This window comes from Lissotriton vulgaris, chromosome 10 (assembly GCF_964263255.1).
Source record: "Lissotriton vulgaris chromosome 10, aLisVul1.2, whole genome shotgun sequence".
In the NCBI taxonomy this organism is placed as follows: Eukaryota; Metazoa; Chordata; class Amphibia; order Caudata; family Salamandridae; genus Lissotriton; species Lissotriton vulgaris.
In genome coordinates, this window is record NC_141698.1 from 1,048,894,776 (window position 1) to 1,048,908,604 (window position 13,829).

A 13,829-nucleotide genomic window follows, 5' to 3' on the forward strand; every position below is an offset into this window, starting at 1 on the left:
CAGGCAAAACCTAAAAACGTATGGGGGGGAAGGTGGATCTACCATCATCCCAAGAGGAGGTGATTATTGATACAGATGGCTGAGTTGAGGAGTTGATTTCGGACAACTCGATCCTTTTAGTTCACCTAGGAGAAGAGTTTAGATAGCAGGTGTTCAATAGCTCAGAACTCTCCACGATGACAAGACTCATAGCACAGCTGCCCACTGTTGTCCCTTTGGTTTCTAATGAATAATGAATTTTGTGAGTGAAAATGTGGACGTTACGCATTTTTCAAGTAGTCATTGATGCAGGATACAGGCAGCAGAACATATACTATGTACAGCGGACAAAGTGATGTTCTAGTGTGATCCTGCTCGAGTGCTCCTCTCAATTTCACTTCTTTTGAATTCATATGAAATGTAATCAAGTCACAATTTCTGGCCCCCAGCCCTCAGCTCCCCCCCTGCCCAGTCAACTCTGCGAAGAGCCTGGGTGTTATTATTTCCAGTGACCTATCGATGAGGCCCCAAATTAACGCTGTCACTTCGGCCTGCTTTTATCACCTTCGCAGAATTGGGAAAATCCGAAGGTTTTTATCTTCGGAGGCTCTCTTCCTTGTAATTATGGCCCTGGTCACCTCACGTATTGATTATGCTACCTGTCTGTACGTGGGGATCCCTGCATACCACCTTCACTGGCTCCAGCTGGTACAAAACCAGGCGGCCAGACTGGTCTTTCAACAGCCCAAATCCCAACATGTTAGGCCCTTGTTGAAAAGACTACACTGGCTCCCGGTAGCGTACCGCTGCATTTTTAAAATGGGATGCACTGTTTTCAAATCTCTATCCGCTTCTGCCCCTGCCTTTATTTCTCTCAGCCTCCACCCTCACGTTCCCTCACGGCACCTTAGGTCCGCTGCTCACAATCTCTTGATCACTCCCAGGTTTAAACGGAAGAAACACGGTGGTGCCTGCTTTTCTTTCCTTCCTCCTTCTACCTGGAACTCCTTTCCTCTCTCAATTCGGCTCACCCAGGACTACATCTCTTTTCGTAAATACCTGAAAACTCATCTGTTCCACCTAGCTCACGATTAGCCCCTCTTACCCTCCTGCGTCCTTTCTCCACCTGTCTCTGAGCGCCATGAAACCAATTTGTGACCGTGCGCGGTAACAAGTATTTTTAACATAACATAACACAAGGGTGCTCATAACCAAAAAGGACTATGATGACATTGGGAGAGAGTTACCGATGGAGAGTGTGAAATTAAGTAGGGGTAATTATACAATCACATCAGTAAGTGCCCCACTTCCTCAAAAGGTTGGAAAAAGTGGTGGTTAGAACACTGGGTATAAATCGAAGAAGGGCGTGTTTCCTCCCTTCAAACATGGCCACCGTGTATGCTCTAAAACAACCATGGATCTGGATGCCTCATGCCTATATTAATATATGTTAGAGGATGGTGTGATTAGTGCTTTCAAGGCATACATTTGGATAAGATATAAACTGGAACTGATGTCTTGGGGCGTGCAGCCAAATGTTTCCATTCGAGATCATTCATAAGCGGGGTGTGAAAGCTAGAAAGAACTGAATCAGGAGGAACCACCACCAGGAGTCCGTGTGTTGCAGTTGCCAGAAGTTACTTGGAGCTGATCATTGTGATGGTGTTGTGATTTTGTTTTAAATACAAAGATAGGTTAGGGCCACTACTCAAACTGAAGGTGCGTCATGTGAACGTTCGCGAGGTTGGGCAACCAGTTAAATGCCCCCACTCAAAAAATAGTTTAAAAGTATTTGTTATGTATGTCCCTTTTTTGCAGAACCCCCCTGAGGAAAAAAATACAAATGGCATTCTCCCCAGAATAAGTAGTAAACGGAAGCCTACAAGATCCAGTGAAAGGACACACAAGCTTGTGAAATCAGGCATCCATTTATCATTAGGCCCGAAACAAATAAATCTCGACCGGTGGCTTGTTATTTTATGGAAGTAATGCACATTTTAAGGGCTCATTACTTTATACGGTACGACAAAATAATCTTTCATTGGCCTTTTGTGTTTCAAGTCAAGTTTTTAAAATGTCAGAGACAAACAGTTACAGCAGGCCTGTAATTACTTTCAACAGAGGAGCCTTTTTACCCTCATTTCTCTGCATCCAGACAGCACTGCGAGTTAAACGCTGCAAACCCTCCCCAGGAATGGGAACAACACTGTGGCAAAATAACAAATATTCCTATAATTAAACCTATTAATAGGCAACCATGCGACCTTTTTAATTCACTACTATTTATATATCTTTTCAGTCTTTGAGCAAACGGGTATTAACAGGCAACGGTGTGCAAAAATAGCAATTTTGAAAAAGAAAGCAGGAAATCACATCATTAATTGAATACAGTGATTGTTCTAACACATTAAACACCGATAACAGTATTCCTAAGACTCGGCATTAGTCCTCGCTGCAGCAGCGTCGTGTGCTCAGTTCAGCTTCGCACCACTATTTATTGCAATTAGACAAATTAGCGGCGTAAGCCTCGATGGGGATGCATTTCGACTGTGGGTATTCCCACTTGAAATGTTGGAAAATATGACATACTGTTTTTATTCGTCCCGCTTTTGCTCTCCGCTCGCATTATGAAGCTGCTCCCCACATTCAAGTGCTCAGAGGAAGGGAGGCAGGGCTGTTCTGGATTGGAAACTGCAGTAATTTCTGAAATGGCTAACACAACACGATTAAAACCAAATAAAAAGGGTAGGGTGTGTTTTTTTCTATTTATTTAAGAGACATGGAGAGCCTGTGACTGCTAACAAGTAAAGATGAAAAATAATAAATAACCTAATAGAGCCAACCTATCCGCTATAGTGGCAAACTGGTTGGCACAACAATTTTGTGGCATTGAACTATTTCAAATGCACAATAAAAATGCATGTAACCGAAATCAGCAGACACTGTATTGCTGACTGTCTCCAGGTGATCTGGTCCACGTGCTGCCTTGTGGGATTTGTAGTCTACTTGTTTTATTATTAAAATGTGCCCGTAATTCCCAGATGGTGTGTGATGTTAGGATACAAGCACTGCAAGGGCTAATGGTGAAGTGGGCCTGTTGGCATCTCTGAAAATCAGTAGTAGTTTTGGTGTAATAGCAAACTGTTTTGCAAGGGGTTGTGCATTGGGTTTGATAATCCTAACGCGCAAGTCTGTCAGTTTTAGCTTTCTATGCGGCTACTGCACAAATACAGAAACAGAAACAGAAAATGAACCTAAAGTGCGGGCAGAACCTTCATACAGGTAAGCCAGAATTACTAGAACTTCAATCTCACTTCTCCTTCCAGTGGCCTGAAGCTAAGGGAGTAAGGTGGGCCGTTTTACTCCCTATGATCGGGCAAAATGCCCATCAGGACGAAAAAGCAGCAATTAAGGGAAATTCTATGCAAGCTTCCACACACTGTCCTAGTAACATGTCTAAATCGGTAATATCAGTAGTGTTGTGGTACAAGAACATATTCTCCGTGTGTTGTTGTGTGGTTTAAAGAGGGCCGCTCAAGGTCAAAAATATTTTTCGTATAGATGAATTTCCAGCTAGAAAACAAGCAATTCTAGCTTAAGGTTAGGTGCCCATGGTTACAAATTTCAAATAGATTTTTAGTTTTCTAAATGCTAAAATACACTTCCATCACAAAATTACAGTTACTATTTTACTCCTTAAAGATTCGTTTTACTCACAACTTCCAAAAGTAGGAAATAGAACACTCATATTTGAAAACGTTTTTTTGCCACCCTGGGTGTAACCGATTAGATTGCCAACTGCCAATTTGGATACATATATAAAGTACTTTCTCTTTATCTCGTTATCGTTTAGAAGTGCGTGTTAATCTGGCATATTTTTTACCTAAAGGCGGGAGGCGTTCCTGCCGTTTAACTTGGCATTGCCAGCTGCATGTGATGTTTGTGTGTGCCATCACCCGGAGGACATCAAAATGTAAGTTTCCTATTAAAATCTGATGAGCGCTACAGCTCTCAATCTTGAAACCCAGCGAAGCCAACTTAGACATTCTTCCTTGTGAAGCTGATAAACTGAGAATCATTACATTCAATAATAGTAACAAGTAAGTAAAATTGGCAAGCTTGTTCGGGGCAGGTACATTAAACATGCAAGGTTGGTCCTACCTGCTTGAACTGCTCCTCGTAGGTCCACTCGGGGTGCCCCTGCGCCCCAGGGGGGAGAGGGGAATGCGAGTGTCCGGGCATGGGTGTAAGAGAGGGGTAAGAGACAGCCCACTCGGTGCTTCTTCTCTCTTCAAATGACTGTTCCGGGTTGTAAAAGACAGCCCAGCACGGGATGGGTGTGGGAGACGGTCCAATGCACATACCGCCTCACACCCACAGACTGTGGAACAGGCAGCGCAGCGCGCTTCCTTCTGACAGGGGTGAACTCGAGACTATAAGAGACCGCCCAGGGCCACTTCTCCCGCTCAGAGGCGGTGTCGGGGTCTAAGAGACACCCGAGAGCCACTTCTCATACTCGGAGACGGGCTTGAGTGGAAGGGACGGCCTATGCAGCTGCCTCCACACAGGTACTCTGTAGAAAGACAAAGACTGTAGGAAGAGACAGCCTCGAAAGGCCTCACTCAAACCATAGACAGAGAACGCATTTTTTTAGAGAGACGGATGCCAGGGCGAAATAGACAGGTTGGTGGCGCTCTGATAAGTCTGTGGTAGGGTCACTTGTAGGAGACAGCCCCTTGCCTGTCTCTCCCCTTGTACATTGCAAGCAGTGTCTCGCCTCCGCTCCGCCCGTGGGAATCGCCCGCACTCGCAGCAGTGCAAGTTGCAACACAATAGCGCCTAGGGTGACTTCTGAGCGGAACCTGCTCTACAGACTGGTGGGGCCGGAGGGGGGAGAGAGAGGCGTCGCATCTCCGCTGTCACTCTTGGATCGGCTGCCCTGGCTCGCCGGAGCAGCCCTGCTCATCTTTAATCCGTTATCAGATCGGGACCGGTGCCAGCCTGGCAGGCGACCGATGCACAATCACCCGACCCACGGCTGCACCCGCCGCAATATAGCGCCTTGGAGCACTCCTTCGGTGCAGAGACGCCTGTCTTGTGCGGGGCACACATCACCCTGAGAGAGGGGAGGACGGGGAAAGTTTTGTATGAGGCGGAAAGTTTCCCTCCCTCCTGAGCCGGAGTCTCACAGCTCCGACAGCCACCGAAGGCTCTACCCACCCTCGTGATCACCCAGCCCGGGTAACCTCCGCTGCCAGGAGAGAGGGCACCGCCAGGGGGAGACTTCGGAAGCCTCAGTTTGTAGTGTGTGCCAGGCGAACCACAAATTGTTTAAGGAGAAGCACTGCAGCTTTGGGGTGGCGTGTGTTGCGTCAGGCTCCTGGCGGGTGCCGCACTTCCGCTCCCGTTTTATGAGGCGCAATTTGTGTGTCCATCTCCGCGTTTCCGAGTAGGATAGCGGATAATTTCAGCGTTTAAAGAATAAAAAAAACAGAGACCTTGAAAGACTTGGGCTTGAAGTGCTTTGCATTGCACGTACACCTTTATCATGGCTTTTCTTGTCTGCAAAGGACAAAAAAAACACAAGAGAGGAGCGCTCCACACAACCATGTTTCTCCGAGGCAAGGCGGAAATGCCTCGGAGAAACACACGGCCATTTTCGGATTCGGGGGTGTGTTTTGCTGTCCTGAGTGACGGACGACGTCACGAGCTAAAGAACAGCAAAAATGACGCCCCCGAATCCGAAAAAGACGGAGCCTATTTGGAGGGATGGCTCTCTCCTCCAATGGCTGGCCTCCATTTAGGAAGCCAGCCAATGGAGAACGAGCAAAAAGAGGGAGGGATAAATGCAGCACTCTAAGAATCATTAAATCTCCGACATCCGGTTTCTGCCTTACGGCAGAACCGATAGTCCTCGACCTAAAAACGTTTTTAATCCTACTGTGAGGATTTTGTGTGAGTGGAAACGACAGCGAGAGCATTGGGACATTCTCTGAAGGTATTTTACAGAAAGAAAAGTGAGAAATGCTTTGTGTGCGCATGTCTGCTAATTCTTGTGCCTGTGGGTACGCATTCGCTCATGGGAAAAATAAGGTATGAACGTTGTGCCTAATACAAACAAACAAGAACTGAAGCTGCACATATCACAAAATGCAGAAACTAAAGCATAACATTGTTTGGCCTTAATTTAATTTTTTGTAAGGCGTTCACCAGTTTATTTTAATACATTTATCATGTGTTTTGGGATGGGCTGAAATTACTGTAACTCATTCTTTTTGCTATTCTGAAGTTTTTCACTAGATGCTGGGAGGTGACTGACCATTAACTCAACAGTGCTATTGCTTGGAGAGTGTGGCTACACAGATGGTTAAGAGGTTTTTTAGGTCTCGCCTGGCGTTAGCAGTGCGCATGTGCTACTCTCGCAATGGCGATGGCCTTTTGGAATCGATACAGATTCGAGATGTGCACGCGGATGGACAGGACAGAAGATTCACGCGAGGACTGGATGTTTTACTCGTGGCGAGAGACAAGGACGCACTATTTTTTTTCACACTGGCGACAGCTTGTTATTCTGCATTCTATTTCATTTTAACTCTCTGTTGCTGTAGTTTTCCTGAATAGATACACAAGCAGCAGGCCATAAGCTTATGGTTTTATGTGACAACTCAGCCCTGAAGACAGGTGGGATGGAGTCAGACACAAAAGAGGGTCCAGTCCAACAACCACCAACACTGACACTAGTTGCAACGGGGAATTATTATTGAGGGATGTGTCATGGTGCACAGGGAGCAGAGCAGTAGTGATCCCCTGTGCGTTTGATATTACGGACATGGTAGCGCTGCTTGTTGCACCGCTGCATGGCTGCAGTACATTTACAATTTTTTATCATGATGACCGTCAACCCACTGGGCATTGAGAGAGCTAAAACATGTTTAATTTATAGCGCTGGAGGTGTACGCCACATCCACCCCTCGCCTCAAAGCGCTCTTTTTGTTGTTTGTGTGTACTTGAGCAGGTGTCGTGTTTCAGGTCTATGGTGGGTATGCCGGCTTGTCCCTGGTGCTTCAGTCGTACACGACCACCAGCAAGACTCAGTTTTATGGAGCTGTGCGTCTTAATCTCCAGGTCTGTCCAACTGCAGGGTTCACTGTGGCGTCACAACCAGAACTGCAGAATTTGGAAGATGAGAAATGTAGTGCTCTAGTGTTTTTGGTAGCTCCGGCCGTGGCCGGAACTACGTATACAAATGCATCACCTTCTGGCCAGGCGTGGCCAGAAGGGTATAAATAAATGGTCGGAGGTCGCTCGGGACTTCCGGTCCGACCAACCATCCAAAGTCTGTGCCTGTGTCTCATTTATCTGCATGTCACACTGTGTATGTAATTCACCCCTTTACACTGGGGACGAGCGGGGGATACGGTCGGCGACACCATCGCGATTAAGCCACCGTCTGAAGAAGCACCAGGTGAACCGTGTGCCACACGAAGGGACAAGCAGAACCAGCGCCGAGCAAATCGCCCGTCGCGAGGGCCAGGCAGAGTCGAGAAGTCCGACGATATCTACGGCCGCACCGGTGAGCAGCGTGAGCCCTGAGCTGCGTAGGGACACCGGCGAGGCGTAGAGCGAGCACGAGAAGGCCAGGATCACCGGCTGCACGCGTGCGAACAGGCCCAAGCGTGTTTCGGCGCACATGCGCAACAGGCAGAAGGCCCGGCAAGAGTGTCAAGAGAAGACGCGTGTGAGCGCGAAGGCTGCACAGAGCTACAAGAGCTCACAATTGACCCTGCACACACCAGGAACAGCGCGAAACAGACGCAGAGGACGCGTCCAACAGCCAGAGATGTCAGGGACACAGCAGGAAGAAAAGAAAAGAAAAAAATTAAACAAGCACTGGCAAGTGCAAAAAAATACATCAATGTAAAAATAGACAAGTAAACACTAAAGACACTGTACCACCAACGCAAAAGGTCACCAAACACTGTGAAACTGACAAGAGCAGGCGAACCAACCATACAAAAGCTTTTCAACACCCCAGACACGCATTAAGCGGGGAGTTAACACTTGCATAATGTCGAACCCACCAGGCAATGTAGGAGGCAACCAAAACCAGCAAGCAGCGCCACAACCGTCAGCACCACAGCAAGCAGCTCACAGCAGGTGGTACAACAACAACCAGCAGCACAACAGCAAGCAGTGACCCCAGTACAGCCTACGCACCCGTCAGCTCACTCACAAATTCAAGCACTCCCACCGTTCAGTGAGCTAATCGAACCATCCACAGCAGCGCCAAGATGGGCAGTTTGGATCGGACAATTAAACAACTACTTCGTAGCCACCCGTGAAACCGACACTACAGTCAAACACTCTCTGTTACTGCACTTCGGGGGTACTGAGTTATATAAACTTTTCTCTCACCTTCCAGACACCGGCAATGCTGATGACTATGGTGCCGCAGTGAGAGCGTTCAATGCGCACTTTGACCCCCAGCTTAACCCACACTATGAGCGATTCAGATTTAGACAATCTAGACAAAGAGAAGGTGAGACGATGGATGCTTTTCATGCCCGACTAAGAGAACTTGTGAGCACATGTACCGAAGATGATCACACAAAGGAAGTCACAGCGCAGACCATTCAAGGATGCCGGAATAATACTCCGAGAACACTGATACTGCGCCAACCCAACATCACACTAGAAGAAATACTCATGCTCGCACGATCACACAAACTGTCTGACGTCCAATCTACAGCCATGGAGGCCGCCATGACCCCTCAAGCAGAAGCAAGTGCCATTGCAAAAACAGAAAGGGTGGATGTCGTCCGCGCCTCAAGTAGGGGTGGACGAGGAAGATGGCCGACCAGAACGCCGAGACGAACACCCTGCGCCTACTGCGGAGGTGACGACCATAGCCAAGATTGCTGTCCTGCGAGAGAAAAGACCTGCTCAAAGTGCGGAATACCAAACCATTTTGCCAGCGTATGCAGAGGAGGATTCCGCGGAAGAAGCACAGCAGGAAGACGAACCGCAACAGGGGCAGTCAGACAGCTTAGTCTAGAAGAAACTCAGCAACCAAGACCCATGACGTCCAGACAACACCGCCACTCACGGCTGGATGACTCCTCTACGGATGACAAAGGCGAGTGCTACTTCGTGTCCTTCACGAAGGACCTGCAGAGAAAGCGAAGACCACAACCGAAGTGCCAAATCCAAATTGACGGGTCGGAAGTCACCGGGGTCATAGATACCGGTGCAACAGTGAATGTGATGGGTATACAGCACTACAAAAGTTCAACCCTAGACCACAGTTAACGCCATCAAAAATCAAGATAATGACATATGGCAGCCAAACTCCGCTACCTCTATGAGGAAAAATGCAGGTACATGTTAAGGCGGAAGACCGTGAAGTAACAACAACATTTCATGTGATCGATAAGGAAGCAGACCTTCTAGTAGGGAGCCACACGGCAGAAGACCTCGACCTAGTTGTATTCGCCAACGCCGTCAAGACACTCCAAACAGAAGATATACTACAACTGTACCCGTCACTATTCAAAGGCCTAGGCACAATCAAACGACAACCTGTCAAGCTACATATTGACAAAGCCATCCAGCCAATAGCTCTGAAACAACGGAGGGTTCCGTTTCACCTAAAAGACGCAGTTGAACAAGATCTGACACTACTGGAGAAACAAGGAGTAATAGAGAAAGTCACTGGGCCGACGCCGTGGGTGTCGCCCATGGTGATAGCGGAGAAACCCCGGCAACCAGGAAAAATCAGGATTTGCATCGACATGCAGATGCCCAAAAAGGCAATAAAGAGAGAAAGACATAACACCTACAGTAGATGACATACTCACGGACCTGAATGGAGCTCAGTGGTTCTCCAAATTAGACCTAAACGCTGGATACCACCAACTCCGACTAGCTGAAGAAAGCAGGTACATAACCACATTCTCAACCCACCTCGGTCTTAGGAGGTATAAGAGACTAAATTTCGGAATCTCCTCAGAGGCGGAAATATTTCAGAACACCATCCGGGAGATACTATCTGGCCTACAAGGAGTATTAAACGTAAGCGATGACATCCTGATACACTCTAAGACCAGTGAGGAACATCACCAGCGTTTGAGGCCCACACTCAAGAGATTAGCCGAACATGGAGTAACATTGCATAAGGAGAAATGCAAGTTCTTTCAAAAATCAATAGAGTTCTTTGGCTACGTATTCAACTCCGATGGAGTTCAAGTCGATCCCAGGAAGTCACAAGCCATAAAGCATGCCCCAGCACCGACCACAGCCTCAGAAGTGAGGAGCTTCATGGGCATGGCACAATACTGTACAAGATTCATTCCGAACCTGGCCACCCTTGCCGAACCGCTACAAAACCTAACCAAAAAAGAGAGTCCGTGGAAATGGACAGAAACCGAGGACGAAGCATTCACGAAGGTCAAAAATGCACTACTAGATGGAACAACCATGGCCTATTTCAACACGTCCAAGCCCACCGAGATACTGGTAGATGCCAGCCCAGTCGGGTTAGGAGCCCTCCTCACTCAGGAAACAGAACCAGGGGTATGGGCGCCATTAGCGTTCGTGAGCAAAGCCCTCACCGCCACTGAAGTGCGATACCCTCAGATTCAAAGAGAAGCTCTTGCTGTAAAATGGGCGTGTAACCACTTCCACCTCTACATAACTGGACACCCATTCAGAATGGTGACTGACCACCAACCACTCATCCCACTGTTCAAAGGCACAGCACCTCACCCACCACCGCGAATTGAGAGATGGGCGATCCAAATTCAACAGTACCAAATGGACCTTGTGTACAGACCAGGAGCTAAAAACCCGGCAGACTTCTTGTCGTGACACCCAGCCAAGGAAGAGGCACCTGAAGAAGAGCGTGAAAGACAAACCGAAGAGTTCGTAAACATGGTGTCACAAGGAGCATGCCCCCAAGCCATGTCAGCAGACAAATTCATAGAACAATATGCCAACGATGCAGTCTTAAAGAGAGTAGAGAGTGCTGTACACACTGGTTCATGGGAAGGTTTCCTGCGAGACGTACACGGATGGAGTGAAGAGGACCACATACGGCTAAACCAATTCTGGAAAATACACAACGAGATCAGCATGGCAGAGAATGGTCTCATACTGAGAGGATCAAGAGTAATAATCCCAATAACTCTGCAAGAACAAGCGACAGTGCTAGCCCATCAAGGCCATCAAGGTACTTGGAGAATGAAGGCCCGAATGCGGGAGAAAGTTTGGTTCCCGAACCTGGAGAACACAGTTGACGCAATAGTACAGAACAGTCGAGCGTGCCACCTAACTGGGAGGACTGAAGCCCCTGCACCAATCATCACCGAAGAGCCCGCGCCAGCACTGTGGTCGTGGGTTAGTCTGGACTTTGGCAGTTTCCCAGATGGGAGAATCACAGTTGTTCTAGTCGACAGCTACACGAAATATCCAATAGTGGAGGTAGCCCAGTCTACAAGTTTCACGAACGTGCAACCGATCTTGAGCAAAACATTTGCCATGTTTGGAATTCCTCAACAACTGAAAACAAACAATGGGCCTCCCTTTCAAGGGAGTGAATTCAAGGAATTCATGCAAAGACTAGGAATTCACCATCGACGCATAACGCCACAATGGCCTCAGGCTAACGGCGAAGTGGAAAGATTCATGAGGACCATCAACAAGGTGCTGAGAATATCAGCAGTAGAAGGAACCAACCCGGAAGACGCCCTTCAAAACTTCCTACGGGAGTACAGAAGCACCCCTCACAGCACCACACAGAGATCTCCCTGGTCTCATGTTCTCAGGACCTAGACATGATTTGCTTCCCATGGCAGAAAGCTGGAGGCCCCAGCAATATCATCCTGATAGCGCCCAAGCCTGGCGGAAAAGGACTAATAACAAAGCAAGCAAGAGAAGGGGAGCCCAAGACCGAGCGCTGGTCCCAGGGGATTGTGTGCTCATTCGGGCCCGAAGACCTGGGGGAAAGTTCAGAACACTGTATGAAGTTGAACCGTGGACCGTCAGAGCTAGCAGAGACACTGCAGTGACAGCTCGACGCGAATGTGAAGTAGTGACAAGAAACGTATCGTGGTTTAAACGAATCCCGTCAACAACGGCCAATACAGAACATCAGATCAGTACGCCAGAGAGGCGTGACACTGTCGGTGAGCCGCTGGGGTCTACACTGGGCTGTCCAGTATCCTCCTGCCCCACCTTGATCCCTGAATCACCGACACGGTCTCCAAGAACCGGTCTCGAGAACACTCTGGTAAGAGGAAGAAGACATTACAGTCTCAGGCCTAACCCTAGGCCCAGTCAAAGACTTGCAGATTTTGTATGTTAAGCTAATTTGTTTCAAGGACTAACTTGGGAAGGAATGTAGCACTCTAGTGTTTTTGCCAATAGCTCTGCCGTGGCCGGAACTACGTATACAAATGTATCACCTTCTGGCCAGGCGTGGCCAGAAGGGTATAAATAAATGGTCGGAGGTCGCTCGGGACTTCCGGTCCGACCAACCATCCGAAGTGTGTGCCTGTGTCTTATTTATCTGCACGTCACACCGTGTATGTACTTCACCCCTTTACAAGAACCATGATTGAATCTCGGCATGCTCACAATTGTGATTCTGGGCACATCACTTCTTTCTGTGCCTCAAAACATGAATGTGATCTTGTGTAATTTAACTGGTGCTCATGCACAGTGATCCAATATCGGTATGTGGGGTTCCCGCTATATTAAACTGCAATAAACACTACTCCATCATGGTTTTACATCTGTCTTCATATTGTTGGTTGGCCTGCGGGGGTTGCCTTCCATCCTGGCTAATCTTGCTTGTAGTAGCGTGTGCAGGGCTCTGGGCCTCTGTGTGAACTGACCCAGTGTCGCCGTTAGTTGCCCCAGTCCCCCACAGATGCAGGGGCACCGGTGGCTAGGGCATGCTTTTACGGCCAGTGTTGTGTATGCTGCGTGTCGATCACGAGTGCGTCAGAAGCTGTGGTCCCTGTTGGGTTCCATCCTACTACAGGTGAGAGCCAGGGCTTTAAGTGGGCGGGTCCTGTGGCTGCTCTGCATAGGCGGTTCTATAAAGCAGTTGCCAAACCGGGTCTCTATCCGGCTCTCCATTTTTGCCCTCGGGGTGAGAAAAAAAACCTCTGTAGCAGTGCCACTCGTCACTGCATTTGAGGTAACTTCAAGCAGACTCGTTATAGTTCTTTCAGTCTCATCATAAGCATTTTAAATGTTGTATACAAGGAAGCCGTAGTTGTTGCTGATTTATCATACACAAACAACCATAGGCAAAGCCAATAGCCCTGGCTTGTAGTAGATGTAATGTTACTTGCTTTATCAGTATTATATATCTGTATGCAATGACAGAAGCGGTAAAATACAAGCTGGGCGGCACACCTTGCTTAGCACAGATTTGTAGCATGATGATCATTAACCACCAGGGTTAATTTAGCATTGTTATGCCCTCAAACCTGCTGGTACACGAAGATCAGTGTAGGTTTCTTTACCTTGGTGTTTTAATAAAGTGGGTCTCCCTAGTGCTCACGAAGTTATCCCAAACAACCACCCCCATTATCAAACAAGCATTTGCAATGCAATAGGTCTTGCATGTACGCAGGTTTAAGCTATTGGTATTGTAAATGACAATGCCTTTTATTTATGTTTTAAAAACGAAAACACAAATAAAAGGCATTGTTATTTGCAATGCCAAAAGCTCAAACTTGCGTAAATGCAAGACCTATTGCATTGGAAATGCTTGTTGTCTTCTGAAAGACATCCTTTCACACTTTATTCACAGTGTGAAGATACATCCTCTTGGAACAATT